The sequence below is a fragment of the Hakea prostrata genome, chromosome 8 (assembly GCF_041222555.1).
Source record: "Hakea prostrata isolate BN-2017 chromosome 8, UWA_Hpros_2, whole genome shotgun sequence".
Classification (NCBI taxonomy): Eukaryota; Viridiplantae; Streptophyta; class Magnoliopsida; order Proteales; family Proteaceae; genus Hakea; species Hakea prostrata.
Window position 1 is genome coordinate 6,453,817 of NC_142607.1, and position 17,872 is coordinate 6,471,688.

At 37.9% G+C, this 17,872-nt stretch overlaps 1 long non-coding RNA gene across 3 annotated transcripts; it reads left to right on the forward strand.

Annotated features, from left to right (window-relative positions):
- The first annotated feature begins 3,538 nt into the window (after positions 1 to 3,538).
- On the forward strand, positions 3,539 to 16,902 carry LOC149006517 (uncharacterized). Of its 3 annotated transcripts, XR_016174964.1 has the most exons (7): positions 3,539 to 3,728; positions 4,230 to 4,344; positions 9,054 to 9,233; positions 10,520 to 10,592; positions 10,874 to 10,980; positions 11,118 to 11,331; positions 14,829 to 16,902. It is a non-coding gene; the product is annotated as an uncharacterized LOC149006517 (long non-coding RNA). The 3 variants fall into 3 exon arrangements; XR_016174963.1 differs by lacking the exon at positions 14,829 to 16,902 and having other exon boundaries at positions 11,118 to 12,843; XR_016174965.1 differs by lacking the exons at positions 4,230 to 4,344; positions 14,829 to 16,902 and having other exon boundaries at positions 11,118 to 12,843.
- The last annotated feature ends 970 nt before the right edge of the window (positions 16,903 to 17,872 follow it).

A 17,872-nucleotide genomic window follows, 5' to 3' on the forward strand; every position in this document is an offset into this window, starting at 1 on the left:
ATTCAAAACCTTGTTAGGTTGCTTACCTTGATGGGTAAGTTTTATGTATTTATAAATAAACATGGCTGTTGTACAAGGTTTGTTTACAATATTCAAATTTGAATTCAAATTTAAGAACTTGAATTCAAAAATCAAATTCAAACCATAATAGATCCGTTATGGTTTTTCACGTAGGTAGGTATGTTTTCATTTACAACTGTTCAATAAATTGATATCTTTATTCAATAAAAAAAAATTCATATTCAAAACCTTGTTAACAAGTAAATCGACAATAATTTAGTATTCAACAAAAAGAAAAGAAGTATTTTTTTCATAGTTAAAGAAAATGATGTTTTAGTTACAAAAATAGCTATATGTCTTTAATAATTTTTTTTGAAATATGACAATAGATTTGTTAGATATTCATGATGAGAAGTTGGGGTATAGATTTGTTAGATATTAATTATTTATGTAATAGTTTTTATTATTTATAATATATTACCTCGCTTTAGTAAAAAAAAAAATTCAATATTTTATTTAACTAAAAATAACTTTGTTGGAAAAATAAAAATTACCTTAAAAATAATATAAAAAGTGAATTTATAGTCTAATATGATCAAAGTGACTAAATGTCAAAATCAATACTCATATCAATGTTAGTATGAAGATCAGGGTAAAAATCTAGTACTATAGTACATGATAATCGTCAAATTAATATTAAGATTAGAGCCAAAATTAAGGTCAGGATCAGGGCCAAAATCAAATAGATGCTTATTACATTGGTAATGAGGTTATAATTTATTTTTATTAATTTTCTACAAAACATGATCATGTTTCTAAAATTTGACACGTGTCAAGTATCCACCCATATGTATTACAATTAATTCATCTCCATGTGGGTGGAGGGTCCAGAGTCTTTAGACTCAAATCAGGGCCAGGATCAGGGTCAGGATGAGGGCTAATATCAGGGCCAAGATCAGGGCCAGGATTAAGGCCAAAATCGGGGCCAGGATCGGGGCCAAGGTCGGGGGCCGGAATCGGGGTTAAGATCAAAGCCAAAATCAGGGCCAGGATCAAGGCCAAGATCAGGGCCAAAATCAAGGCTAGGATCAGGGCCTGGGTCAGGGCCAAGATCAGAGCCAAAATCAGGGCCAAAATCAGAGACGGGCCGGGATGTGTTGGGTGGGCTAGGGAATAATCCCAGGCCCCCCCCTTGGCCCTACTTTAGGGCCAGAATATTTTGGCCCTAACTCGCCATTAGGGCCAAAATCTTTAGCCCAAGCCCTATTCGGGCTCAGGGCGGGCTTAGGGCGGCGGGTCAGGGCCGCCAGGGCCAAACTTGCACCCCTAACTAGAGTACTTCCTTTTAGGGCTGATTTCTGCAGTTCCATCTATCTTGATACCAACTTTTATTGTTGGAAAGGTGAGTCCTTGAATTGTTTTATTGGGATTTGGATTAAGGAATTGATCTACTTATTTATTTATGTTTACTAATTTGGTTTGTGTTTTTTGTAGGCTAATAGAAGCTTGCGTTGGAAGGATCGTTATTGGGTAAAGGTAAGATGACACTATGTTAAGTTGTTACGTACTTACGTGTTACAAACATGAAAGCCTATCCAATGTCTGGTAATTGTGTTTTGCTATATGGCTTCTTGTTTATGAGAGTCTGTTTTTCTATCTTAAAAATTTCACCTAGGTGTGCAATTGTTTTCCTCTTTTAATGCACTATCCTCTTCTCCTACTTCAATGCATTGAACAAAACTTGGAAGTTACTTATTTCAGTATTTCATTTTAGTAAATTTGCATTTGGAGCTCGGACGTATATCCAACGACATTTTACATTCTTGGCATGAATGGTGCTGTGTAGCCATTTTTGTTGCCAAATAGTAGGAAAAGAACACCAGCATGAGGAAATATTATGAGTTCAAATTAACCAAGGAAGATTCCTATGAGGCTTTTATGCTGTACTTTTGTATTTGAGTTGTGGATACAATCATTGTTGTTAAAAATGGGACAGCATGGTCCGGAGGACTGTCACATGTCTTGCTGTTTTAGATGCCTAGATAGAGTGGCATCCTAGATATTGGTTTCAAAGTTGAAACAGTAAGGAAAATAATAAAGTAAAAGATTTGGAGAACTCACCGCAAAGATTGTTGTCTCACATGTTTCTCACGAACTGTCGAACAACTTTTAGTTGGAGATGGAAGGATCATATTTTTGTGGACCGATCCAACGGTTGGAAGCAAAGTCGGTTGGTTGGAGGGGGGGGAGGAACTACGAACTATCGGTGAAATCTTGCCGAGACTTCACTCCTTGAGTGGAACTGATAAGAGAAAGAATGAGAAAAAGAATAAGAACTACGTAAAGTAGACAAAAAAGTTAATTTGTCAAGAGAAAACCTTTGGAATTTACCGTTGATGATAGAGTTTTCTTAAAGGTGGCTCAAATAATGGGTGTTATGAGGTTTGGGAAGAAGGGGAAATTGTGTCCTCCATATATGGGACCATTTGAAGTCTCGAAAAGAACTGGGGATGTGACTTATAGACTTGGTTTGCCACCAAAACTGTTATATATTCATGATGTTTTTCATGTTTTTGTAGTAAAGAAGTATGTCGTTGATCTTCACATGTGTTGCATTATGAGCCTTTGCAAGTAAATCAAGATCTTAAGTGCAGAGAAGCTCTTAAGGATTATTGACCAAAAGGAAAAGAAGTTAAGGAACAGATCTATACATTTAGTTAATGTATTATAAAGTAACTTCTCGGGTTAAGAAGCTTCTTAAGAGTTAGAGACAAAGTTGCATATTAGATATACTCGCATATTTGACCTCAGAAAGGTAAGCGAATTTGAGGACAAAATTTATTTTAAGAAAAAGATGATGCAATGCCCCATGTTTAAATTGTAAAACTTCAATTATATTGAATATGGCTTTGTCAACTTCGAGAGGAGAAGATGATTGAAAAACCCAAAACCAAAGCCAAAGCAGAACCAGGTAACATGAATGAATGAAAAAGTAATCTACTTCAAGAAATTTTAAGGGGAAGACTTAGATGCAGACTTACTTATATTGATCCAAGTATAATTAATTGCTAAATGTGTGCTCTATGTGTGCCCCCCTTATCTGTTTCTTTCTTTTGGATTTCGCGCTCCTTTAACTTGGTAGCGGATGCTTTGGTCCGTGGTGGTCTTTCTTCTGGTTCTAGGCATTGTTGGCTTGTGAACTCTCCCTGGCTCCGGGACGTGTTGTCCCTGAAGCATGGCTTGTGTAACCGCTCTCATTTTGAATAAATTGTGGTTTACCAAAAAAAAATTAAAATAAAAAATTAATTGCTAATAGTGAAAAAATGTGATAAAAAGATGGTTTATTAGGTGAACCACGGATATATGGGTCTAGTTGAGTCAATCAGGATGCATGATGTTGGCTCGGTTCAAGACTAAACCATTTGAAATAAAATGGTTTATTGGATTTCCTTGGTTCACTTGGCTAGTTTGGTTTAGAATTGAACCAAACTATTTATATTGAAGTTGGTTATGTTTTGAACGACAAGAAGGGCTCATTCCGTTCTCAGGAAGTGGAAAGAACGACAGGGAATAGAGAGGAAGAAGGGAATAGAAGCTAGAGGAGAATAAATCAAGGGATTAGAGGCTTCCATGTACTGATTCCTACCGAGCAAACAAGGTTAGAAGCTGCAATTACAAGCTGTGCTTAAAGATTGAGTTTGAAAGAAAGTATTTGGTTTCAAAGCCAGGTATGTAAGGGAACCTTAAGATTGATTGAAATGTTTGGTGTTTCTTAATTATTTGGACTTAGAATGCTAGTTGGAAACCCTAGAAGGATGTGTTGCAACTTCTGTTGTTTGATTTTGGGATCTTGAAGTGTTACAATTAAAAGTTCTGTTTTGGCAGACTGACACCTATTTGGTATTTTGATCATAATCTTGTCATCACAACTCCAAATTTGATAATCCCAGTATCATTTTAAAGAGAACTTTTAGGGAAACAAAATATGTGAAATGGTGTTTTCCTAAAATCAAATGAAATCTAGGTAAAATAAAATCCCTCGAAAGTTGGCAGTTTTCTGCACAAGCGACGAGCCATTTGGGAAAATGCTAGCCGTTTCAGCTTAGTTGCATTTTCTGAAAATGGCGATGCCGTTTGGGGAAAAGGCGATGCGCGATGACTCTGTACTTAATTTCTAAAGGGTTCCATGGCTAGAAACCTTAACATAACCTTATTCCTACTAAATGCAGATATTGTAGGACCTATTTAATCAAAAGAAATGTCGTGTAGGAAGGGTGCAAATAAGAAAAGAGTGGAACGATACTCGACATTGGGATTAAACAATGGTTGAACAAGACAAGTTTGGTAAGTAATATGCATCAACTTATGTTAAGTGTCTGTAATGAGCTGTTTGTAATGTTCTCTCATGTTTAATGAGCATGTTGGATAGTAAATGCTAAATTTGATCATGTTCTAAGACGGAAATGGTTGTCACATATACATGGCCCTTGATATTGAATGCAATCATTGGAATGTGATGATTCTATAATATAAAATAGGATCATTTTTTTCATGTTTAATTGTCTCTTTGAACCATGTTAAGTGATCCATGAGGGTTATACCTTGCATCTAAAAGAGGAGAGTTCATAAATGAAACTAAAATTGGAAAACATTAGAAGATCAAGACTAAAAATGAATTAAAGTTAATGTGATGACGAGCACAACTTCTGTTAGTCTTGGTACTTAAGAGTTCCCAAATGGAAAGGCATGAACCATAATTTTGCATGTTGTTTATTGGGCTTGTGAAACCCCAATAATTTTAATGTCAAATGGATGCCCAAGTCTAGGATAAAGGCGAGGAAGTCGCCAAGAAGGTGAAAGTTTCTTTTCGGTGGTTTTTAGTTTTAGTTAATTAGGATATAAATCCCATCTTTTGATGTACATACATTTTTTGATTCTATGGAAACCATATCTTTCTTCTTCTTTTTTTTTTTTTTGGGGGGGGGGGTAATATTTGAACCATTTTTTTTTTAGAAATTACTATTTCAGTTTTTGTGCAATTTGAATAACTTTTTATATTTTTTAATTATTATAACCGTCTTTAATGTGTGAATGGGTAAGGGATTTTTTGGAAACTAAAATGTAACCATAATTTTTTATTATATTGACCTTGACTCCTTGCTTCTCTCATGGTACAATCCTCTTCCCGCCGAGCCCTCCCTTTCTCTTCAGTCCACAGAGACAAAATGTAGGACTTGTTCGAACAGTTCATGGAAGAAATGACTCACCAAGTTAGGATCACTAACTAATACTAAAATAAAAGTGTATAGAAAAGAATAGTCTTTTTTGTGTACTTTATGCTCTATACTTATATTGGTATAAATATATATGATATCAAGAATCAAGCCAACAAAGGGAGGAATAATTAATTGACAAAGTTCCTAATGATACTCTAAAATTGGAGGAGGCCACTGACAATGGTTAAAGGTTTAGAAGGGTGTAGAGTATCTTGACATTCTGTTTTTTTAATTCTCACTACTGATGAGGGCAGAGACATTGAAAGAGGGTATCATCTGTTTTTTTAATTCTTTCTATTGATGAGGGCAGAGACATAGAAAGAGAGTATCATGGCCTCCATGTGTGAGTGTGATGGGTAGGGAGTAAGTGTGTGAATGGATAGGGGTTTTTTAGGGAACTAAAATTTAACCATTCTCCTATGATAGTATGATATAGAATTTTTTCTATGGCGCCCCCTTAAGTGGGCCCCAAATTAGATTGCCCCCTTAAGTGCAACAAATGACATGGCCCACCTTGCTTAAAGTCAAATATTCCAAGTTACCTCCCTTAACGTCAAGCATTTGACTGTTAAGTTTGGATTGTAAAATATCCAATATACTCTTGGTACTATGTAAAGACGAAAGTACCCCTCAATCAATTTTCCTTCATTTTGCTCCCTCGGTGGGTAATTCTCCCTTCACCCATCATCTTCCTTCATTTCGCCAGGATCCCCACCACCGCCCCTCCCCTGCCGACAACCACAGTGCCAACTCCCTGGCCTTTGTTTTGGTTGCATTCACCCATTTTTCCTAGTGTGATCCAAATCCATTCATTTATATTAGTTTTGTTTTCCTTCATTTGAGAAAGGATTTTGGCCGGCGATTCAGTTCTAGATCCCTCAATGAGCTATTAGTACCGAGACGAGAGAAACCAGATCTCCCTGCTTATAATGCTACCAAAAATGGGTTTTTGGAGATTGTCATTTTATGTTATTTTTTAAATCTCCGCCCCCGGGGCTTCTTCCGCCACGGAAAAAGAACGGAAAGAAGAAAAAGTTTGAAAATCTAGGAAAAAGCTTTCAATTGGATTTTGAAACTTGGCATTTTCACTTTTCCTTTTTGTAAATGGGCAAAGAAGCAAGAATCTGCAGCTAAAATAGAATGAAGAGTGAAAAAAATTCTCCATTCATCTATTAAAACTAGTGGCATTTGATGGGATTCTCGCTTCCACCTAAAAAATCTACTCCAAGAATTTTTTTTTTGGGGGTGGGGGGTGGGGGGAGGTGGTCAATGACAAACATTATTTCCAAAGCTTGTAACGTTGGTTTGATTATTGGCTCGTTTTGTCAGTTGGGAAAGTCTTTGACGGTCCAAAGTTTCTTGAGCTTTGGAAAACGAAGGTAGTTCTCGTAGGCAGCGCAAGCAGAGGACAACATTAGTGAAATATCCACTGCTCGAATCGGCTGAGATGGAACAAAATTCTTGGCTTATTGGACAACCTTGGCAAAGTGACGGGAACATCTGAAGATACCATCTTCAATTTCAAGTCCAAATCAACCATTTTTGCAAAATTCATAACGGATAATTGGTAAGAAAAAGGTGGGTTTTGAGTTAACTTAGAGGATGATTTGATTGTTCTGAAGCCCGGAGAGAAAAGAGAGAAGTATTTATAAACGGAGCAGCCGAATAGGTTTGAACAACGAAGAGAAAGAGAGGCGTGTGGAAGAGGGTGGTGGTGGTCGCCAACAGGGGGGGGCGGTGGTGGGGTTTCCGGCAAGATGAAGGAAGATGATGGGTAATCATTTCACCCACCTAGGGAGCAAAATGAAGGAAAATTGAGTGAATGATGCTTTCGTCTTTACAAAGTACTAGGGGTATACTAGACATTTTACAACCCCAATTTAACAGTCAACTTGATTGTTAAGGGGAGTAACTTGGAATAATTGACTTTAAGCAAGAAGAGCACCATGTCATTTATTGCACTTAAGGGGGCAATCACTAATTTTGAGCCCACTTAAGGGGCCCCATAGAAAAAACTCTATGATATATGCATACATTTTATTCAAAAAGAAATAAAATATTCTCATTTTGGTAATCATGTGCCATTCCTATTGAGCATGTGCTCATATATTTCAGTATCGAGGATAACATTGTCATTTCACATTATAGTCAGACTAGGGGCTTCTAACGGATATGACGTTGAAATTATCTCCACCGTGTCTCCATCCGAACGCCTTCTCTCCTCTCTCCTCCATCCATCCCCTCTTCACCTCTTGCTTGGAGGGATGGAAAGGGTTTTTGGCTCTCTCAGATCTCTGAACGATTGAAGTATCCATCGATTTTGCTCCACTTATTGCTATTGAATCAAGATGAAAGATCTTAACGTGTGGTGTTGTCCCTATATTTGCTGGAATTTGGTATATTATGGCTCAATTGGTGTCAAATTTAGCATTTTTGTTCAATTCCATTTTGCTCCAGAACACCATAAAATTGATTTTAGTACCATCCAATTACCAATTTCGAGTTTTAAAACTGTGTAATCGTTAGACTCCTTCCGTTCCGGTGCTCTCGTCTGGGACTAATACGATAGTGTCTGAACTTTGAACCTTGAACCTGAATTGGTGCTACTTCAATTCTGATTGTTTTGGATGCCTAAAAGCTTCCGTGGAGAAAGACCGGTTTAGTATTTGATGACATTGCCCCTAAATAGGAAGTGAATCCAGAGACCACCGTGGTTCACATCGGCAAATCTGGAATACTTCTAACACAAGAACTAGGGAAAAAAAATTGATAGTATTGTTCTTGCTTGGTGCGAGAGATGGCCATTGGCAATCTGAACAAAGTATAATTCATCTGCTTAGCGGAGGTGAGGTGTCGACTGTTTTTTAATTCCTTCCATCTTACCAAAGTCAGCACATACTCTCTTTTTTCATTTGGTTTATTTATAGATTTATAGATTTCATCAATCTTGTTAACCCTTTCTCTTTGTACAAGATACTAACTAGATCTAGCTATCTTCCTTCTTTTTCTCTCTTCATTTTCGTTCACTTCATTTCATTGTCTGAAATAGTCTTCCACTAAATTACAAGAAGAATTTTGCTTTTAGCATTTTATTTTTATTATTATTATTTCTTCTGTTAGTTATCATTTTAAATTTTTTTTGTAATCTGATTGTTGAGTTCCTTGAACTACAAGTTCCTGCAGCATGAATGCATCAGAAGCTAATATGCAGAGGATGGTTGAAGATTCTTGATGGGTTATGGCGCTTTTAGATTTGCATCCAAGGCTTATTTTTTATGAATAAGGTTAGATGGACAAATGGTAGTTACTTTTGTAGCATTTTGGCTTTAGTTGTTGTTCCGTTAGTGCTACTTTGGTAATGAGGAGACTGGCATTTGGTGTTTGGGCAGCTTCAATTGATGACTGTTATAGTCTTAATTTATTAATTGACAAGTATGTTTATTTTTTTGGTGTTTTTGGTCATCAGGCATTAAGTTGACGTCGGGTTTCATGCATTTGAGTTGACTTTGTAACCTCAAAGATTCACTTTGGAACTCTATTTATTGGAAGAAGAGCTCATTTCTTACTGAATTATCTATTCAGTGACCGCTAATCTAAAGGACTAATCATTTTAATGTCAAACTCTGAGTGGTTTATTTATTTCATTATTTTTTTTTTCTGTATATGTACTCAATTGTGCAGCTTCATTATGCAAAATTAATTAAGTGTTGATTTTGGTTTGCTAAACCAATTATATAAAGTAAAGCTTTCTGAATCAGTTCCTGTCTGATATAACAGATAAACAGCAATTGGACATGCATTAACACTGCTGCTGACAAGCTGGTTTTGAAGTAAGGATAATTTGGAGGCTGGTCAGAGCTTCTCAGTGGTTTCGTGGTGACAAGAACAAGTTTTTCACCTCTCCCTAAATCAGGAGTTGCTTTAAAAGGTTATAATTTTGCTTCAAGTTGGGAGCAGGTATGGGAATTCCCCCACCTTACTTTCTCATGTGTACTTTTTTTACTTGCTATCCAATGACACTATTCTTAAATAAGATGTTGAATTTCTGATAATTAAATAAAAACATGAGGAAACTGTAGATTTTCCAAAAAAGAATTCTGTTTTAATTATTTTTATATTGTTAGCGACCTAGCATATTACATCCACACATTACCTTGTTTATAATCCCATTGAAAAGGTTAACAAAGTTTCCTGCACAGATGGCGTGGGAGATATTTCCACAATTTTGTTTGTTGTTAACATAAAAATATAGAAATCATTTCCCAAAGTAAAGGATCTCTGCCTGATGTGAACCAGATCCAGGACTCACCCAAAGAATGCCCAGGGAGGTTGCCAGTACCCTGTGGTCAAGCCAGCAACGGAGGGAATTTTGGTGAGCATAGGCGTATTTTGGGTACCTCTAATCCAACCCAATTTGTAGCTCAAAGCAGAATCTTATTAGGAGTTGACATCTATCTTTGTTTTGTTATTTGAGTTGGTCTTTTTTAAGTTGTGAAAGAGTCCTACTCTAGTTTGGAGTCCTAATTAGAGAAGGATTCCTTTAGTTGGATCCAGTGTGTTAGTTGGACCACCAATAGATTTTGAATTTGGTTTAGTTTTGGACAAGTTATTGAAGAGTCCCAGTTTGGTTAGGATCCCAACTAGAAAGGGGTTCCCTTAGTTCCAGTCCACTTTTTACTTGTTATTGAAGAATCCCAGTTAGGTTGGGATCCCAACTAGAAAGGGTTTCCCTTGGTTCCAGTCCACACAGTATTGAAGAGTCCCAGTTAGGTTGGGATCCCAACTAGAAAGGGTCCCTAGCCAGTCCACGACAAGGAGCAGACACTCCAGAATTTGGACACCAGGAGAAACAACAGAGCCGAAAAGAGAGTCCAAGTAGTAGAGTCCAAGTTGTGAAGGGCTGAAGTGACTAAACGACGGAAATAAGGCACGAGAAACAGGCATTCTTTGATTGATGGGGTCCAGTTAACAGTTCGGTATCTCAACCAGCATGCTCCTCAAAGTGCTTGGTGTATTGAATGTTGGATTCTTTTTCTCTTCTTACCTGCACATGATCATACACTTGATTCCCCTCTTTAAGTTTTAAAACAGATTCTGTGTGGTTGGAAATTTTCTTTTCTGATGACGGTCACTCCCTTATCCTTTGCATGAATTTGCATTACTTGATATTGCTCATTCCCACTGCTTTTCTAAACCACATGTCAACTACTGTTGGTAAATGAATGTGTTTGCAATTTCAACAGAATGCTCCATTGACAGAACAGCAATTGTGGCACTATCCCATGCGGTTTTGAGCGTCCGTTTCCCATCAACATGGTAAGAAGATATCATTTGTTTTAGTTGGTGAACCGTGCTAATTAAATTTATTAGAGAACCATTGTTCTGTGATTTCAATTGGTCGAACCAGTTCTCAGAAATGATTCTTTTGGTAGCTTGAATTATAAATCCTCAATGAAGCTTCCTTTTTACACATATTTGAGTTGTTTTCCCTTTTCCAGGTGCCATTGTCATAGAATTCATGTTATATTTGTGAACCTAAAAAAATGGCAATAAAAATGTTACTTATCAATACAGAATGTCTTATGTTCTTGCTGCAGTCTCAAGAGTTTATATCGGGGTGGGACAATGGTTTGTCTGTTTCTATCGAAGGAAAATTCTTTTGGGGACTCGGGTTGTGGAGACAGAACTGGTTAACACACATCAGGTATGCTTTTAGGTTCTTACGATCTACTTTCAAGTTGGTGAAGTTCAATTCCTTTAAGTAGTAACTATTGCAGTGTAAAGCATTTAATTGGCTTACAAATGCAGTTGCTGTGCCTTACATTGTTTAGTAATGTGCAGTGCTATCCTTGTTTTACAAATCTTGAATCATCCATGAAGACAGAGGTTAGTACTGATTGCTTATCTTGCAAAACTGCACTCACAATGCATTTCATATACACAGGCTTTATTTGTTCATGATTTATCTTTTCTGTTTACAGACAGAGGAGAGTATTGCCACTATGTAAATACGCTAATGGAACAAATGTAGATATGTGACAGTATTCTTTGTCAGGTATGTGTATGTTCCATGTCCAAGTAATACAGATAGGAAGAGCATAGGAGTAAGGAGGGGAATTCAAGAAGTCAACCTCAAACTGTGGAACCAATGGGTGATTGATTGTAAAGCATGGTTAGAAATCTCAATCTCGAGGGTGATCTTGGTCAGCCAGAAAACTGAGGTCTCGCCAGATCTTGGCCAAGATATGGTAAAAAATTGTGGGCCAACTTGAGTGAAGTCGAGGGCCCATCTTGGGGGTTTTAAGGGTCAGATCGGGCTGAAACTTTATATTTAGCCTATTTTAGGCCTTCTAAAAACACTGGTGGCCTTATATTTGTGGGGGGGGGGGGAAAAAGCCTATTGTATGAGTTCCAACTTGACCCTAAGTTTGAAACCAAAATGTTGAAGGAATGAAGGTGCAATTTTCTAAATCATGAAATAGATACGAATGAAAACCAAGTGCTAACATACATTAAACAGCTTAAATTGTTCACATTTCCGTCCATATCAGTTGTCCAATACTCAATATAACAATACAACATCATCAATCTTGAGAATATAGTATCGAGTGTCATAAGAACAGAGGTGAAATGAAATCAATCTAGCGTGATTAAGCAACTCTTCCACCAGCTCCCGCACCCAGCTCCAGCACCAGCTCCACCAGCTTGTGACCACGTATTGTAGGTCACTAGGTCCTCTGCGTCATTCAGCCAGCTCAATGAGGTTGTCAGGAATATCACCTCTCACATGATCAAGGGCCTTTCCTTGCTACCCAATCTGGCTTTCCTCTTTGTCCCTTTTGGCCCTGGCCCAGTCCCCTCCTCTGGCTTGTCCCCTCCCCTTCCTTAGAGTCTTCTTTAGATCCCATTTTGGTGGTTGCATGTGAGCCTAGGTGCTCTTCTGATATTAAAAGTCTGAACCCCTTCTCTGCCTCTTTGGGAATGTTGGAGAAGTTTGTCGAGAGTGCTCGACAAAAGTTCGCCACTCCCTTGCTGATGATTATCTGATTGAGCTCCCTTCTTTGAGGAAAAAGAAGCAGAATTATAGGAAGAAATAGCTGCGCTTGAGTCCGTCTTGGTTTGTTCTCGGCACTTGAGGCCTAGTTTGTTTTTTCCTCTCTTTGTTTGGCCTTGTTGGCCTCTGTAGGGCTTCGCCCTTTATCTTTTATTGTTGTACTCCACCCTCTCTTTCTTTCCTTTCGGTAATGAAGTTTTTATTGATCTAAAAAGAAGTTTTTAAGAGTCCCTAATTAACAACTGAGGGACTTCTGCTTAGACCGAAACTCTTTTATAACTTGACTGATAGGACTCCAATTAACAAAACAAGAACAAATAAGAACTCTTCACAATAGTCTAGACTTAACAAAGCTGATTGGGGCTCGAACAAGCCGAGATTTTGCTGACATATCCTAGCAAATATCGTTGAAAACTCGTAAATAATGATAACATAATATATTATAATAAGAGTATAAGACAAAGACTTACACTCAAGTCATTTTTTTTGCCATTCTTCTACCCATAGAAAAACAAATCGTTGGAATTTGGCCAATCGTTTCGGCATTTGCAAAATTTTTTTTGAACCGAAGCGAAACATCCTAAAGTGTTGCCGAGATATCGGCGATATCTCACAATAAATTGCGGAACCAGCGAAATGTTGGCGAAAATCAAAGATTTCTATTCGTCTTCTCTGTCTCTCCCTCTTCTCTCTCTCGCTCTATTCATCTTCTCTCTTTCTCGCTTTCTCGCTCTGCTCTCCATCTTCTCTTTGTTTCTCGCTCTTCCTGTCTTCTCTCCGTTTCGCTCTCCCGCTCTGCTGTCCGACATCTCTTTGTCTCTCGCTCTGCTCTCCGTCTTTTCTCTCTTTGCTCTCTTTCTTGCTCTCTTGCTCGGCTGCTCTGCTGTCCGTCATTTCTCTGTCTCTCGCTCTGCTCTCTGTCTTTTCTCTCTGCTCTCCGTCATCTCTCTGTCTCTCGCCCTGCTCTCCGTCTTCTCTCTCTCGCTCTCTCTATCTTCTCTCTCTCTCTCTCTCTCTCTCTCTCTCTCTCTCTCTCTCTCTCTCTCTCTCTCTCTCTCTCTCTCTCTCTCTCTCTGTTTTCTCTCGCTGTGCCTGTGAGAGGGTAGGGCTGCAAGGCCTTAGACTCATTTGGAAATTGGAATAAAAATGAGTGTGAGCCGTGAGGAAGAAGAAAAGTCCAATCTCCATTTAAGGCTTGGGCCCAAGTGAAGATCTTTAGCAGTTTTTAGCCACACACGTGGTAGAAGAATGGTGAAAAAAATGACTTGATTGTAAGTCTTTGTCTTATACTCTTATTATAATGTTGTCATTATTTATGAGTTTTCGACTATATTTGCCAGGATATGTCGGCGAAATCTTGCCAAGATTTTGTACTTTGCTTCTTCCACGTGTGTGGCTAACAACTGCTAAAGGTCAATGTCATTTTCACTTGGGCCCAAGCCTTAAATGGAGATTGAACTTTTCTTCTTCCTCATGGTTCATGCTCATTTCTATTCCAATTTCCAAATGAGTCTAAGGCCTTGGAGCCTTGCCCTTTCACAGGCACAACAAGGCAAGACGGAGAGCAGAGTGAGAGACGGAGAGAAGACAGAGAGTAGAGTGAGAGACAGAGAGAAGACGAAGAGAAGAGCAAGAGACAGAGAGAAATCTTTGATTTTCGCCAACATTTTGCTGGTTCAGCGATTTATTCGCCGATATCTTGGCGATACTTGGACTCTTTCGGTTAAAAAAAATCAGCAAATGCCGAAACGACTGAAATTTGGTGAATTTCAGCGATTTGTCTTTCTATGGGCTCAAACTATGGGAGAAAAATGACCAAAATACCCCTAGTAGTTCAGTCACCTCCTGGATAGCGCCACAAGATGGCTGCTGTCTTAGGCTCTTCTTTGAGCCTTCGTGGAATGCCCCTTCCTGGTTACATCAACTGGACTCCTAAAAGTCTCAAGCTAATGTTAAGGTACTCAAGGTTTGGGTTTTGGTTGTGTTTCTCTGGTATTCTTAGAATTGTGTATGTTTTGAGTAATAAATTCTATAGAACAGTCATATCTGTTATTTGGAGTACTGTAAAAAGAAAATAAGAGATCACATGTGGGTGGGCCAGGTTAGATCCAAGATCTGCTAGGATATAAAATGGAGCAGGTTGGATTAGAGATATAATCTGACCTGGTTCATATCTGAAAGTTAGGTCCAGTATATTTTTTCTGGATGACATTGGATCCAGACTTCTATGCTGATACCTATTAGATGCACTAGTGCTGGAATGGCCACCAGTTAGATGAGAGAAAATTAGTCTTTTCTTTCTCTGGTTCTTTGCTCTAGTCAACCAACTAAATTTAGCATACATTTCACTTTATTGTATTGTCCTAAATTGCTAATGCAAATATTAAGGTTTATTTTTATTTTTTTTTTTTTTAATTTATATTTTTTGATCTTCTGTTTGTCTATTTCATTTACTATTCTTTTCCTCTTTAAGTCTTACTAATTTGCATATTGTCCAGGGGGATGATACCCTTGATTTATTCAGTAAACTACAACTGCAGCATCAATCTGTTGCAACAAAAACTAAAACTTTGCATGATGCATGCGACGCCTGGTAACTCGTTCTTTTATTTTCATTAGCATTCTTTAGATTGTTGGTGCTGGTTTGACTCAATTTTGGGGAAAACTTAGTAAATTGAAACAAGACTTTCAAATCACCCTGGTTTCCATGTTACACTGTTACGAACTTTTATTAGTTATTACAGCAACTCTGAATAGAAGCATCCAGCTTTATACAGAAACATAAAAAGTTCGTAAAGTGTTCTCTATTTTAGAAAAATAGTACTTGGGTTAATGGTTTAGATTCTTACCTTCAAAGATGAATTGGTACTCTATATATGCTTTCATTCTTTGATGTTATTAACGTACTGCTCTGATTGCTGAATCCTAAGTTATGTCTTTAGACAATTCATTATGCTTTCTTTCTCTTGTTTTCTTCATTATTTTGAATATTGTCCATATATTCTTCCCTATGTTATGCTAATAAATAGCACCAAGGAAGAAGTGTTGTGGAGTGATGCTGAGGAAAAGTGCTTCCAAATGTTCTAGATACACCTTTTATAACATGATATGTACTGAATCCAGGTTTGAGGTCTCAGTTTCATATGTTGATGAGGCTTGAAACTGAGTTTTCTCAGTCATTATCTGAACCCTAGACCCTAAATGATAAATTTTTTATTATTTTTTTTGTCAGCCCCTACTATTGGTGGCCATATGACCTAAATGGGCCATGAAGGCTTCTTTTTTCCTTCTTGAAACCCACTTCAAGGCAGTTTTTCCAAAACAGAAACCTCCCATTGCCCCTGGTTGGTCTCTCCTTGCAAACTACACTCATCATTCAAATGGCTGGAGATGCGTATTTTGGAACCCCTTAAAATCAAAGTCTCCTTGCTGTTCAACTCCTTCCAACTGATGCACCTTCTGTTTTGAACAAATATGGTTACACCACCTTCCTTTTCTCTGCCATGTATACCTTCAATTCCCCAATGGACGGGACTCCCTTTGTTAGGAGCTTTTCGCTAATAGCAACGGGATTGGCATCCTTCTGTGGGGCTTGGGAGGAGACTTTAATGTAGTCCATTATGATCATGAGAAATTTGGAGGAGACCATCTGGACTTGGAAGCTGTTGATGCTCTCACACATGGTTAATATTTAAGGCATCTTCTGGTCAGGCCCTGGAGTAACAAAAGATCTGGTTCTTCCATATATCTAGAACACTTGACCATGTATTAGGCAATGAAACATCTATTATCATTTCCCTCCTCTCTTTCCACTTTTGAGAACCCAGGTATCCCAGACTACTATCATATTTTCATTTCTTATTTAGACTTATATTTCAGTTGGCCACCAGCCTTTTAAATATTTTGATGTGTTCTCCCCATCACAAATTTTCTCCACTGTGAAAGAAGCCTTGGACTAGCCACTCCAGGCCTTCTCCTTGTCCTTGATAGCTCTTGCTAGAAAGCTGAGAAATGTTAAAGAAGCTCTCATGGATTGGAACATCTCCACATCCAGCAACATCTCTCTAAGGGTCCTTGAGCGCAAGCATAAGCTTTCAACCATTTGGGCACAGCTGCAAATGGATCACCTTAATGCCACCCTCGCTGAGAACATAAAATTTTAAATACTGAATCTCGTCGAAATCTCAGTGGTTTCTATCAAGATTTTGACAGGAGCTCTGGTTATGACCATTTTGTGCGAAATCTTCGTCAAATCAAGGGTATTTGTCGATGTGTGGAAGCAGTGGATTGAAGCTCCAAACATCAGGATGAAAATGCTCGGTTCTTCTCGGAGTTGTCAATGACATGGGATTCCTACTTGTCATGATCAGAGCGTAATGCACATTGAGTCTGACGGTCTTATTGTGGGATTGAGCAAGGACGAGATAGCCACTTCTATTAGTCCATACTCTAGAGGAATTCTGGTGGTGTTTTATTTCTTGGGGAATCGGACTTGTCATGTAAACTCTTTTCTGTGGGATCCTTGCGTATTGTGTGGATGAGTTGTATTTGATATTAGATTACTGAATACTGATAATGTATGTGCATATGCTTTAATCAAGTGTCATATATATTGTAATGTAGCTTTAATGTTTTACTTCATTATCCATTGAATTTGCTTATCGTTTGTGTCAAACTTATATATTAAGCAATGTTTAGATATGTGAAAATATATTCAATTTTTTTCTGGATACAACCAAGGATGAGTCCGAATGTAGAGGACCATTATGTGTTGTTTTTCAGTCAAAACTAACCATGACATACGTTTATTTATTTTTGGTAAACAACACTTCATTTAGAGAACTAAAAAAAAGTACAAACATAATTGCATGAATACACAAGGTTCTAACCGAACCAAGGAGCGGAAAGTGACCAAATTGTCGTACATGCATGACATGTGTTTATAGGCCTGAAAGATGACTATCTACCGATGAAGAAGCAGACCCAAAAAGCACATAAAACCACGAATCCTGGCAGAGTTTGTAATGGGTTTGCTGAGGTGTTGGCCAAAATCTTGGTATCGAGCGGTCTCATCCCCATCTTGAGGGGTAGTAGGATGGTTAGGAACCTGACTTCTTAGTGGAGAGGTCGTGGGTTCAACCCCTCCCGGTGGCATATGTAATATACCTATCCTCTATATATTAAAGCGGCTTTTTACCAAAAAAAAAAAAAAAAAAAAGTAGTAGTATGTGACAAAACGATATTTTGAACTACACATCCCACTCTTATGAAAACTGACATCAACAAAACTTTTATTTCAGTGAGATGGGATTCAATCAGCTTGATCCTAGCAAGAAGGGTTCCCTCTAGTCTTTGTGTGTCAGGTTCACTCTTGTATGGCTTTACCCAATTTCAAATCTTAGTGCTAGTCAATGTTAGCCTTGTAGGTTGCTAGTTTGTCAAGTGGGAATTGATAAGAACCCGTAAATTCAAGAGTGAGATTTGAATGCTAGGCATTAATGCGCAATACTGAAGTTGAACCGCATATTCAATAAGAAAAAAT